We start from the raw sequence: 13,038 nt of genomic DNA, 5'->3' as shown, positions 1-13,038 counted from the left end.
CATCGGCCAGCGGGGTTCCTTTAGGGGCCCCGTGTCCTGTTGACTCGTCCCCATACCCTTGGCGGCCCCTCTGCTTTCTGGGATGATAGGACGTTCCAGCCTCAGGTAAATCTTTCCCTGTCCCAGCCTGAGCATGTGTCCTTTCAGCAAGGAGACGTAGCCTGTGTAAATGGGAAATGTTTAGCACCAAGATGCGGGTGCCAGGACTGCCCAGTGCCGCTAGGTTGGTCAGTTTCAAGCGATTCTCAGTGCACACAGCAAGGGAACGCACATATGGGAAGAGAATCTCAGGGATTCCGACCGTTATTTTCCATTCAAAGAGAAGGCTGCAGGACTTTTACTTCTTTTCTATTTACATCTGTCTCTTAGTATGAAAATTTTGCTTCCTGCTAACATTGACACAATTATTTATTTGCTTTAACTGTCTGTACCTATAAAATAGTTACCTAGTAGCAACTCCTATTAAACTGCCAATACAAATGACTATGCCAGATACCTATTTTAGCAATCATAGTTCTTTGTGTCTATGTGGATTTTTCTTTTCTTTTCTCTTCTTTTGTTTGTAGTGCTAGAGAATGACCGCAGTGCCTTTGCACTGAGCTCCATCCCCAGTCATTCTGAATAGTTTATTCTGAGGTCGGATCTTTTTTTTTCTTTCTTTTATTGAGTTTATTGGTACATTTTAGGTAAACGGTACAATTACGTTCATTATTGGGATCTTGTACCTTTACATGAAAGGTCTTGGTTCTCATTTTATTCCCCTCGTCTGTGCCCTCCCTTCACCCCTTCCTCCCCTCCCCATTGAGAAACACTTTATTTCCATTTTTTCATTTTGTCCTATTTTGTTTCTTTTCCCTTATTACCTGTAGGATCTCACTAAGCCGCTGAACAGCAGAGGCTGGGCTCCAACCTGGCCTCCAACCTTTTGTGTCAGCTTCCCAGACTGCTCAGACTACAGCAGGGGCCCCAGCTAATACTGAGGGGCTTAGGGTTTGTTTTTCAGTGGTGGGGCGGCGGTGTCGGACCGAACCCAGGGCCTTACAGGTGGTAGTCAACTGCTCCACCACTGAGCTACACTCCCAGCCCCAACGTGTTTTAGCGTCGGGATGTTAACCATATCAGCAAAGAAAACGATGCTCCTGCAGGAACTGTTGTGTATTACTGTTGTAGGATATACAAAAAAATACTAATTGTGTACCCTGAACCTGAAAATCAAAAACTATTATAATGTGAAACCAGTATTATATAGACCATTACTAGGGAAAAATACTTCCAATTGGAGAAAGACAGTGCTTTATTAATGTGTGGCTTACATTTTATACCCATTAAAAGAACCGGCTTAGGCTTATTCGTGGATTTTCAGCACATGCTGTGGAACAGTAATGTGACTATAGATTGTAATTACGTGCTGTGCATTTCAGAGAGGTAGACACATGTTTTTTTCCCATACTGGAGGTTGAACCCAGGTCCTTCACTCTGAGCTACATCCACTGCCCGTTTCGATTCTGTATTTTGAGACAGAGTCTTGCTAAGATGCTAAATTGCCCCAGGGCTGGACTGGAACTTGTGATCTTCCTGCCTCACCACGCCCAGGTGTAAGGAAGACATGGAAAGATCTTGCCATTAGGAAATGACCAATGTTTGAGCAGGTCGGTACGTTACCTCGATTTCACCTTTGCACCACGCATCCATTCCGTGGTATTTCGTGAAGGCTGAATTTCCCTCTCCATCCTGCCTTTGCTGCATCCCATGGTTTCGATGTGATCTTTTCATCTCATTTGCCTCAACCATCCTAATTTCCACTGGGATTTCCTCTTCGGTGCATGGATTATCGAAAAGGTGTCGTTTGATTTCTACTTATCTGTGGATTTGCCACTTTTCCTTCTACCACTGATTTCTGACTTCGTTGTACTGTCTTCCGAGAAGATATATTGTACGATTTCAGTGTACATTTGTAATGTGACATTTGCTGAGACCTGTTTTGCAGCCTGTCAGGGTGCCACACACCTGTAATCCTAGCATTCTGGGAGGCTGGGGCTGAAGGGGGGCAAATTAAAGCCCAGCCTGGCCAATTTAGCAACTTGGGATACCCTGCCTCCAAATACAAACTAGAAAAGGGGGAGAGAGAGCTCAGTGTGATGAAGGTCCTGGCTTCAGTTCTCAGTGGCCACAAATGAACAATCAAACCCAACCCAGCGCTTTGCACGGTGCCCTATTAGTGTGTACAATCTATATGCCTTCATACTTCAGGTAAAAATTAAACTTTGAGCTGGTGTGGCGAGGAGTCCTTTTAACCCCAACACTCTGGGACGCTGAGGCAGGAGGATCATAAGTTTTAGCCTAGCTTGAGCAACATACAGACTCAGTGAGACCTGCCTCAAAATTTAAAATGAATGAGAAAATAGCTGGGCCTGTAGCTCCGTTGAAAGGCCCTGGGTTTGATCCCCAGTATCACAAAAAGAAAAGTAAACTGAGGAGACATTTCACAAGAGAGGTTATACAGATAGCGGATAAATCCATGAAATGATGTTCACTACCAGTGGCTATCAGAGAGTACAAAGCCACAATGGCTCATCGTCTACGCGCAGCACCATGGCTGAAATGAAATACAGTGACACTCAAAATGCTTGGGAGAGCACAAAAAGCTAGATCAGTTTTCCCCCCTGTACTGGGGATGGAACCCAGGGAGTGCTGAGCTCTGTCCCCTGTCAGTTTCTGTCTTGCCTCCGCCCCGCTAGGAGCTGAGACCACAGCTGTGCCCCATCCCGTCTGGCTCCTTCCGTTGAGCTTTTTGTACACGTTTGCAGCACTTGATGATGACGTCCCTTGGGGAGTTGGTACACGTGCATGGCACAACTCAGTCCTTTCACCCCCTTCATGTTCCCTCCCCATCTCTTAGCCATCTCTTCCCGTTTGCAAAAGCTCCCTCTTCCTGTTTCACTTCATCTGTCTTTTACTTTGCTCTTTCATTCGTCTTTGTTTTCTCATATAAGAGAAACCATACGGTATCGAAGCATACGTGTCTGATTTATTTCACTTAACAGGATTTCAAGGCGTATCCATTTTCACACAAATGATTCAAATTCAGCCTTCTGTCTAGTAGAGTTTTCTAATTTCAATTTTCTAAATGAATTCTTTCTTTTTACATTGTTGAGTTTAAGAAATTCCTTATTCACCAGGCATGGTGGGTTTATATCTGTCATCTCGGACTTCTGGGAGGCTGAGGCAGGAGAATCGTGAGGTCAAGCCCAGCCTGGGCATTTTAGCAACTTAGCGAGACCCTGTCTCCAAAAAAATTACATAAAAAGGGTTGGGAAGCCCTGGCTTCCCTTCCCAGGGCCACAAAACTGCAGTCAGAGAAAAAGAAAAGGAAAAAGACAATAAGAAAGGAAGAGAGGAGGGAGGGATAAATGGAGGAAAAGAGGGAAGGGGAGGGGAGGGGAAGGGAGGGTAGGGCAGGAAGGGGTAGAGGGGAGCACAGAGAAGAGAAGGGGAAGGGGGACGGGACGGAGGGGAAGGAAGGAAACGGGCAGAGGATATAGAGACATTTCACCAAAAGGGTACACAAATAAGTGCATGAGATGATGTTCACTCTCATTAGCTGTCATGAAGTAAAAAGCTTAGACCACGTGGAATGAACAGTCTGCACGTTCGTTGGATGGCTGAGATGCAATACAGTGCCACCCGAGTCGCTGGGGAAGACACGGAAAGACTTAGGGGTCTTTTTGTTTTCCATACTGGAGACTGAACCCAGGCAGTGCTGAGCTCCATCCCCAGTCCTGTCTTCCTCCTGCCTCGGCCTCCCAAGCAGCTGGCATTGCAGGCCTGTGCCACCACGCCCGGCACAGTTGCTCGGTACTGAATAACAAGTATGCTGTGGTAGCAGTCTCCGATAATTTTCCGAAAATATTAAAGAACGAAACTGTAAAAGATGAAAACGGGAAATCAGTGAGGAAGTTTCAAAGGCGGTGAAGAGACCTCCTGTTGCTGAACACAGCCAGCCGCCACCTCCAGGGTGCCCAGCAGCCTCTTCCCTCGCCTCGTTGTCACACCGCCCTTAGGGAGACCTCAGCCGCGCTTCCCAGCAGCGATCACAGCCTGGCACTCGCTTAGCACGGACCCCTGAGCAGCGGGAACTCCCCCTGCGACCAGCGCGGCTCCCCTGCTCCCTCCTCACTGCTCACTCCTGGACCCCTCAAGCCTCAGAGCCCTCATGGAGCAGACAGGGCCTGGATGCTGAGCCTGGTGCCCTGCGACCCCCTAGGCCGACCTCTGGGTCACTCACCGCACAATCCCCTTACTCTCCTCTGTGCTTGACCCCAGAGCACTGCAGTCACCACATAGACACCCCACGGAGTCATCACAGAGACCCATTCCTCACCCCTCAGTTCTGGCTCTCTCAGCCGAATGCAGCTGCTCACCCCACAGACCCCTGACTGTCAGCATAGACTCTCACCCCTCAGCCCACCACCCCCTCTCACTCCCACAGTCACGCGGACGCCACTCATGTCCTTCCCTCCGCGCTCCCTGAGGGTGGAGAGCATGGCTTGTCCTTGGCTGGCTGCTAGGCAGAGGGCTGCTATCTGGGTGATGCGGAGGAAAGCGCCCTCTGCCACCATGGCTTGGGGTGGTCCTGTTACTCAGCAACAGAAAGCTGGGAGACGCACAGACAAGTGAATGCTCCGCTCTACATATCTGCATGTGCTGGGCCTGTAGATTTGACCAACTGCACATCAAAATTATCTGAAGAATTTTGCTTGGAACTGAGCTTGAAGCTCAGTGGCAGAGTGGTTGTACCCAGGAGGTTGTGGATTCAAACTCTCAAGACCAAAACAGAAAGTTATAATAATTCCTTTTTGTATGTCCTTTTTTTTTTTTTGAGGCAAGGCCTTGCTGTGGTCCCAGGCTGGCCTTCAAGTCCTAGGCTCCAGCGATTTCTTCCACCTCAGCCTCTCAAGTAGCTGGGACCGCAGGCGGGCACCATCATGCTCAGACCTTGTTCCCCTTATTCTCTGAGCAACACAGTGTAACAGCTGCTTCCATAGTACTGCACTGCGTTGGATGTTACACGTAATCTGCAGACCACTTTAAAGTTCACGGAAGGGTGTGCATGAGGCTCTGTGTAAATACGGCACCGGTGTACAGAAAGGACGAGCATCCAGGGCTTATGGAAACTGCAGGGGATCTCAGCACCAATTATCCTTTGGGTACTGAAGGATGACTGTATGCTCCCAGATTCACAAAGATACACAGTCATTACTAATGTGGGCAAATGATAGTAGATAGGGTACTGCCCATGAATACAATTCTGTTTCTGGGCAGATGCATACTAACATTTCTGTTCCTTATTTGCTTGTTTGTTTTTTGGTTTTTTGAGACAGGGTCTCCATTTGTAGTCCAGACTGGCCCTGAACTCACTATGTAGCCCAGGCTTGCCTCAAACTCACAGCAATCCTCCTGCCTCAGCCGCCCAAGTGCTGGGACTATAGGTGTGTGCCATCACACCTGGCTATACTAACATTTCATCTAAGTGTCTCTATGTGGATCTTTCTCCTCCACTCCCCACCCCTTGCCCTGATACTGGGGTTGGGTCTGGTGCCTTTCTACCAGCTCCATTCCTAGCCCTTCATATTGTTTTGTTTTGTTGCTTTGAGACAGAGTCTGGCTAAGTCACTAACTTCCCCATCCTGGTCTGGAACTTGCTATCCTCCTGCTTCAGGGTCCTGCGTGCTGGGATTTCAGGATCCTCCCCATGCCTAGTAGGTCTTTCTAAATCTAGGCAATATGAATATATATGAGGTCTTTGGATACTATCTTATTTAATGTGTTTTTGTAATGAAATATATTTGTTATAAATAAAATAAATTAAACTACACATGGTGGCGCATACCTGTAATCCCCGCACTCTGGGAGGCTGAGGCAGGAGGATCCCAAATTTGAATTCAGCCTGGACAACTTAGTGCAATCCAGTCTCAAAGACAGTTAAAAATTGCTGGAGGTATAGCTCAGTGGGAAGGTCCTCAGTTTAATCTGAGTACCAAAGAGGAAGGGGGTGTATGAAGGAAAACATACACAGAAAAAGGCAAAAATTTTAGACAAGAAGTAGAAACAAGCTGTAGTATGTCCATGTATCCACTCCCCGCCAAGATGATTATAAACTGCATGTAGCCGGGCGTGGTGGCGCACGCCTGTAATCCCAGCACTCAGGAGGCTGAAGCATGAGGATCACTGTGAATTCGAGACCAGCCTGGGCTACACAGTGAGTTCCAGAGCAGTCTCAACTACATAGTGAGACCCTGTCTCAACAATAAATAAATAAGTAAAATATACTGCATGTACTGCAAACATATACTAACAAATTTTTAAAAGTTAAAAAAAAACACAAGAAAAGAAATGTGTGTTAGGATTATAGCTCTTAGAAGAATTGTTTCATTTAATTGTTTATTTTTGTTGTTGGGAACTGCACCAAGGCCTCGCACATGCTAGGCAAATGTTCTACCACTGAACTACATCCCCAGCCCAGATATTTTTTTAAACCCGCTATACAGACTAATAGGTTTCGTTTCGGCAAATCTGTACATACACGTAACGCACTTTGATCGTTTCCCTCTTCCTTGTGTCTCTCTCCTCCCACTTCGACATTTTTGGGAGAGTTAATGCCCATAATTTCTCTCCCCCTCCCCAGTTATTCTCCTTTGCACACATCCCCTACCCCCTTCTCCCCTTTCTTTTGTCTAATAGTCTCCCTTCAACATTCTCATCATCTGTTTTGGATGCCACATATTGGGGGAACCTGTAATATTTGTCTTTCTGAGTCTGGATTCCCTCACTCTGTAAGATGACCACCACTCACCCATCCACTGTCCTGCAAATGACAGGATTTCGGTCTTATGGCCAATGCTCCCTTCTGCATGAAAACCGTTCATCTGTTGATGTGCATGGAAACTGCTTCCGCATCTTGGCTGCTGTGAACTGTGCCCAATAAACATGGGTGTGCGGGCACCGTGCAGTACGATGACGTCGATGTCTTCACGGATCTGCAAAGCAGTGCTAGGGCAGGAGACATCTTCTCAGATTTCTGAGGAACCCCATAGTGATTTCCACAGAGTTTGTGCTACTTTTTAAGCCCGCCAGCTGTGTACATGGTTTCTTTCCCCCTTCGCACTGCCTACATCCTCACCAGCATTTGTTTTTTGTATTCTTCATGCTAGCCATTCAGACTGGGGTAAGATGAAACCTTTGTGTAGCCTCGATTTGCCTTTGCCTCATGACTAAAGATTTTTGAACATTTTTCATACATTTATTGGACTTTTGTACTTCTTTTTTGAGATGTGTTTGATAAATTCCTTTGCCGATTTATGTTTTTTTGTGTTCAATTTTTGAGTTCTTTATATATTCTAGATTATTAATTCTCTGCTGGAACAGTACCTGGTAAAGATTTTCTCCCATTCTGCAGGCTGTCTCCTTTACCCTCTGAGTTGCTTCCCTTGCTGTGTAATAACTTTTAATTCAATATAGTCTCAGTTGATTTTTTTTTTTTTTTGAGACAGGGTCCTGCTATGTAGTCCAGGCTGCCCTCAAATTTGCAGTGATCCTCCTGCCTCAGCCTCCTGAGTGCTGGGATGCGGGTACACCACCACACCCTTGATCTTACAAGCTTATAGTGCCCTCCCAAACTTTCACTATGGTTTTTAGTGCACTTTCTCTCTGTTACCCACATTGGGGAATCTCTGTTGTTCTGTGTCCGAGGCCATTTGCATTTTTTCATAGAAATCCTGCTGTTGAGCTTTTCACATGGATTTTAAATGTCCTTTCTGTTTTTCAAGTGTGACACTTTTTGGTGTCATTTCTACTTGGTTCTTTTCTTTTATCTTTTGCATGGTGAGGTTTTCTATTTATTCATTTTTCCAATTTATTTGTGTCTGAACCACTTCTGGGGGTCGAACTCTGGACCTTGCGCTTGCAAGGCAGGTCCAGCTCCGCTGAGCTAAATCTCAAGTCCAACATTTTTTTTTCTTTTTTGGTCTTACTGTGTAGTTCAGGCTGGCCTTGAATTCACTGCAATCCTCCTGCCTCAGCCTCCTGAGTGCTGAGATTACAAGTGTGAGCCACCTTGCCCACCTGATCATGACACTTAAAATCCTTCCCAGATCATTCCAGCATCTAATTCATCTTGCTATTAGCTTCTAGTTATCTTCTTAAAGTCACATTGTAATTTTTCTGGGGTTTGGTATGGCCCATGATTTCTTTTATCCTAAACATTTTGTCTATTGTGGTGGGATACTCAGGATCCTATTTAAAGCTTCCACTTTAGCCAACAGTCACAGTATTTAGGTTTTTAGGGTTAGCAGGCAAATCCTGACCTTCTGGGGCTGTAATTAGAGGCAATTTGGGTTTCAGAGACCATGCAGTGTCCTTTGGCTCTGTTTGGTTTGCCAGGTGCCATTGAAGCACCACTTCAGCCTTGTTGGTGCCAAGGGTGGACATTGTTTCCCTGGTGCTGTGTGGGAGGGGCTCTGGAGAATGTGGGGCTGGGAGCTGGGACTGGCATATTCCTGCTCCCCTCGCCCTGGTGTCACCCTTGGGGGGTAAAGGTGTTTCCAGGGCCTGTGAGGGACATGTAGGATATGTGCAGGCATGTGCGTGCGTGTGGGGGGGTTGGTAGTATGGGCAATCAAACCCAGAGCCTCACACACAACAGACAAGTGCTTTACCACTGACCTACATCCTCACCATGTTTTATTTTATTTTGAGATGTGCCCTTGCTAAGTTACCCATGCTGGCCTCAAACTTGTGACTGCCTGCCTCAGCTCTCTGAGTAGCTAGAATTATAGGTGTTTGTCACCATGCCATCTTTATTTTAATCACTCCTTGAGCTTGGGGTGTAGCTTGGTGGTAGAGGACTTGTGTAGCATGAACAATGCCCTGGGTTCAATTTCCAGCAAAATACAAATAAAATACTTCCACCTTTCTTAGATTTTGCTTAATGCAATGATCTTACCTCCTCTTCATATGCCTGGGTGGCCTTCTTGTTGTGTCCTGTTCTACTGCTAGTATTTTTGCTTTTGCTGCACTGGGGATTGAACCCAGGGCTTCTCGCATCCTGGACAAGCACTGCACTACTTGAGCTACATGCCCCTTTATTATTTACAGTGGGAAGAGCTACATTAGCTAAATTGCCCAGCTGGCCTTGAACGTGTGAACAGGCCGTCCTTCTTCAGTGTGACTGGGATTATGGGCATGGTGCGTGGCACCACACCTGGCTTCCAGAGCTTATGTTCAGTCGTAACATTTCTCCTTTGTGGACACTGTATATAACCAGAGATGTATTGTGTATGCCTGAAATATCTATCCTTAGGGTGCTTGTAGTTTGTGTCACTGGGGCTTGTAAATCTCTCAAGTAAAACCTAACAGCTTGAACAAGGACCAGCCATGGTGAGGCCTCCTTTTATTTCCCATGGAGAATAAAACAGTTTGCTTTATTTTAAAAGTTACTTCCTTATGTTGGAACATAGCCAGAATTCGATACTAATAGAAGTATAAATTTCTTAAGAGGTCAAAATATATGTCAGGCAAATTCTTTTAATTTCTTAAACGGTAGAATTTTTAAACCATGAAAAAATAATTAGAAGCAATGTACATCAACATTGCACACTTCAAATTTAGGCTAAATAACCAAACCATGTAAATTACCTCAGATAATTTTTGTTACTACTGAAAACAACATATTTATCTAACTTAAAATGTTAATCCGCTCTTCCCATCTCTTAATCCTCCCAGGAATTACAACTTTTCCATAGATTTAAATAACGAATCCACATATGTACTTATGGTAGGAGATTCTAACATTAACTATGGCTGAGTCTGTCAGAAAGAGGAAGTCATAAGGGCTGGGGATTTAGCTTCCTGGTTCTGGCCCCTGGCTGGCAAGTGCAAGGAATGAGTTGAATCCCCATACAAAATTAAAAACAAAAGTCATGAGAATGTATTAAGCATTTTTAAATGGTCACTTATAGTAAGTCCTTATAAGCCCTAGGTGAGAAAGCTACTTCTCATTTTGAGACAAGCTCTCACTAAACTTCTCAGATTCCAGTTCTCCACTTCTTTTCTTAATGTAATTTTTTTAAAAACTTTTTTGAGACAGGGTTTTGTTACATTGTTGAAGCTGGCCTGACCTTGAACTTACTATGTAGCCCAGGCTGATCTTGAATTTATGGGAGCCCTCCTGCCTCGGCCTGCCAAGTGCTGGGACTGCAGGTGTGTGCCACCACACCCAGCTTCTACTTTCTAATAGCACCTAAAGTTTGTGCACAGCATTGTGCCAATAATAAATGATTTATAGGAAAGTCCTTGGCCTGTTTGATGTTTCCTTATAAATAACATTAATATTTCAAACAATATTTAAAAACCTTTGAACTCCATTATGCTGACATTTCCAGAAATAGCATTAACTCAGCAATAAATCATCTTTATGATGCCATCTATGAAACTGAAACAAAAGAAGATTTTTACCTAAAAAGTAATTTAATTCAATACTTTGATTTGTCACTACTTGGAAACTACATTTGCTTCCTCAGCACTGGAGGGCAATGATGTGCAAGCCAGCCTTCCTTGTCCTCAACTTGGCTCTAATGGAAAGCACTATAGAATCTCAGCAGCGAACATCATCCAGTTCCTACGCAAAACCCACCTCCAAATCATGGAAGAAACCCCAATATGTAAGTTCTATTCAAGGCAAGAAGATTCCAATCTCAAATATTTCATTTCAACAACTTAGGTTATACCAGCTATTCCATCACCAAACAGTAAGTGATTCTTGAATGAAGATAACAGTACCCTCATTTGCCATCATTAATTTTTACATGAACTGTTTTGTATCCAGATATATGCATATAAAACATTTGTCCAGATAAATTAGTGCTGAGAATTTAAAATGCGTAACAATACGAGTGTCTTTTCCATGTTCTAGTCTTACAATGGTTTTCAAGACTGGAAATCTGAACACATCAAAAACATTATCAGAACCAAACTTATAGTGCTTTCAGTATTGCTTAATCCTCTAATTGGGTTAAAAAGGAAACTGATGAATATTAAAGGTATTTACTACAGAGTGCTGATTCTTACTAGCCAAACTCAGCTCTCACAAAACAATAGCTGAACCAGGACAGCCTTTCTCAGTTCACTGTCCATTAGGAGCTTGAAACATTTTCAGTTAGAGCCTTCATTGTTCCTGTAGACTTCGACTTGTGTGGCCCAAACAAAGCTGGCTCTGAGGTGGTCTCTGATTCAGACTTTGGAACTCCTTTTTCAACTTCACTTTGACTATTGCTTCGATACCGATAAGCAGACTTCTTTTTCAGAGGCTCAGCTACGAGAGCAGCGGGGTCAGTAGCATCCACTGGCTTGGGCTTGATATCGTGCTCTGACCTCTTGACTGACCGAAGCTTTACACTGTTCATACCTTTGAGGCTCTCTAGCATATTTGGCATGTCGGGTTTCTTTGGGTTGTTCTTGGCCGAAGCTTTCTAGAATTGGCTTTTTGCTCTCTGCATTCTTTAATCAGATCAATAGCAGATACACTTTGGTGGAGCCCCACTGGAAGGGGTGGTGGTGGTGGAGGTGGAGGTGGGGAGGGAGTGCTGTAGTAGCAGATGTGGTGGAATCTAAGTCACCTGCAGTGAGATTTTGTTGCTCTGGCAGGGTCACAATTTTAGCAATCTGAGCTGAGAGCAGCAAGTTCATTTTCAAGTGCACAGATCTTCTGCAGTGCTTCCTCATTTGCCAGTGCTGCCGTCTTCAGTGGAGGCTCTTCTTGGGACAAGTTTGGTAAGGAAACATGCCTGCTTGGGGGCTTCTCAAAGAAAAGGGGTAAATTGGACCTGACCTCTGTCCTAAGCCTTCTTGAGCTCTCTCCTCCTTCTGTGGCTGCCCATGCAACATCAGCAAAAAACATCACTGCATCCTCTCCCAGGTGACTGGAATTCCACTCTGTCTCATGGCTAGTAAGCTGAAACTGAATTATTGGACACTGAATCAGAGATAAGTTAGTACCAGTTTTCCTTGCAATACTTCCGAGATGAACTGTTTGGCTTTCCTTTCCAAAGCACCTTGAAATTTCTCCCCCAGTACATGATCTTCCCTTAAAGAGAAACACCATCTGTTTTAATTGCTACACCCAAAGGCCAATTGCATGCTTACTCCAGCCTGCTGAAAAAAAATCCTCATCAGTTGCTTACTTCAGCCGAGCATTTAGATGGCAAAGCCTTCCCAAATTTGCAATCAAGTACTTCAGGCATACATAGCAGCACATGGTCCATAAAGCAAACATGGCCGTGCAACAGCCTGCACCTCTGTTGAGGCCTTATTGATACCTCCAACAGATGTCACCTATCCTGTGTAGTCAAGATGGTCATGAGAGTAGGTGGGGCCAACATCCTGTGTAATAAAGTCTCTAACCACAAAAGCAATGGGCCAATTTTTTCTTACCCTCTGTCTCAGTTACTTTTCTCCTTCTGGAGACAAAATACCTGACACCCAAAGTGAAAAGAGGAAAGGTTTATTACGGCTCACAGTTTGTAGAGGTTTCAGTCCATAGTCAGCTGGTTCCAAAGCCAGGAGGCATAACAGGGTGGCACAGCAGAGGAAAAACAGTCCATAGTGTGTCAGACAAGAAGCCAGCAAGCAGCCAAAGCAGCAAGCAGCAGCAGAGCACCAGTCTGCCTTCTTTTTGCCCCTTTATATTTCATCCAGGCTACCAATTTAGTGATTTGGGCCACCCACACCCAAGGTGAGGCTTCCATTATCCACACCCCTAATCCCAGCATCACATCCTTAACCCATATTCACATAGCCTAGATCCGGCCACCTCCAAAAAGCTCCACCTATGAGCACATGAAGCTTTGGGGGATTTCTAAATACAAGGCATAACACCTCTGTCCCCCACTGAGTTAAATCCCCAGCCCTTTCTATCTTGAGACAGGGTCTCATTAAGTCGCTGAGATTGGCCTTGATCTTGGGAACCTCCTTTATGAACTTTCA

The 13,038-nt window shown here is 44.9% G+C and overlaps 1 pseudogene; it reads right to left on the bottom strand.

Moving 5' to 3' along the window:
• Positions 1 to 11,189: 11,189 nt before the first annotated feature.
• On the bottom strand, positions 11,190 to 12,249 carry LOC104875799 (annotated as a pseudogene).
• Positions 12,250 to 13,038: the final 789 nt, after the last annotated feature.

This window comes from Fukomys damarensis, unplaced genomic scaffold (assembly GCF_012274545.1).
Source record: "Fukomys damarensis isolate Sample0158 unplaced genomic scaffold, DMR_v1.0_HiC HiC_scaffold_39, whole genome shotgun sequence".
Classification (NCBI taxonomy): Eukaryota; Metazoa; Chordata; class Mammalia; order Rodentia; family Bathyergidae; genus Fukomys; species Fukomys damarensis.
The sequence above is the reverse complement of the archived record's forward strand: the minus strand, read 5'-3'. Positions and strand labels throughout refer to the sequence as shown.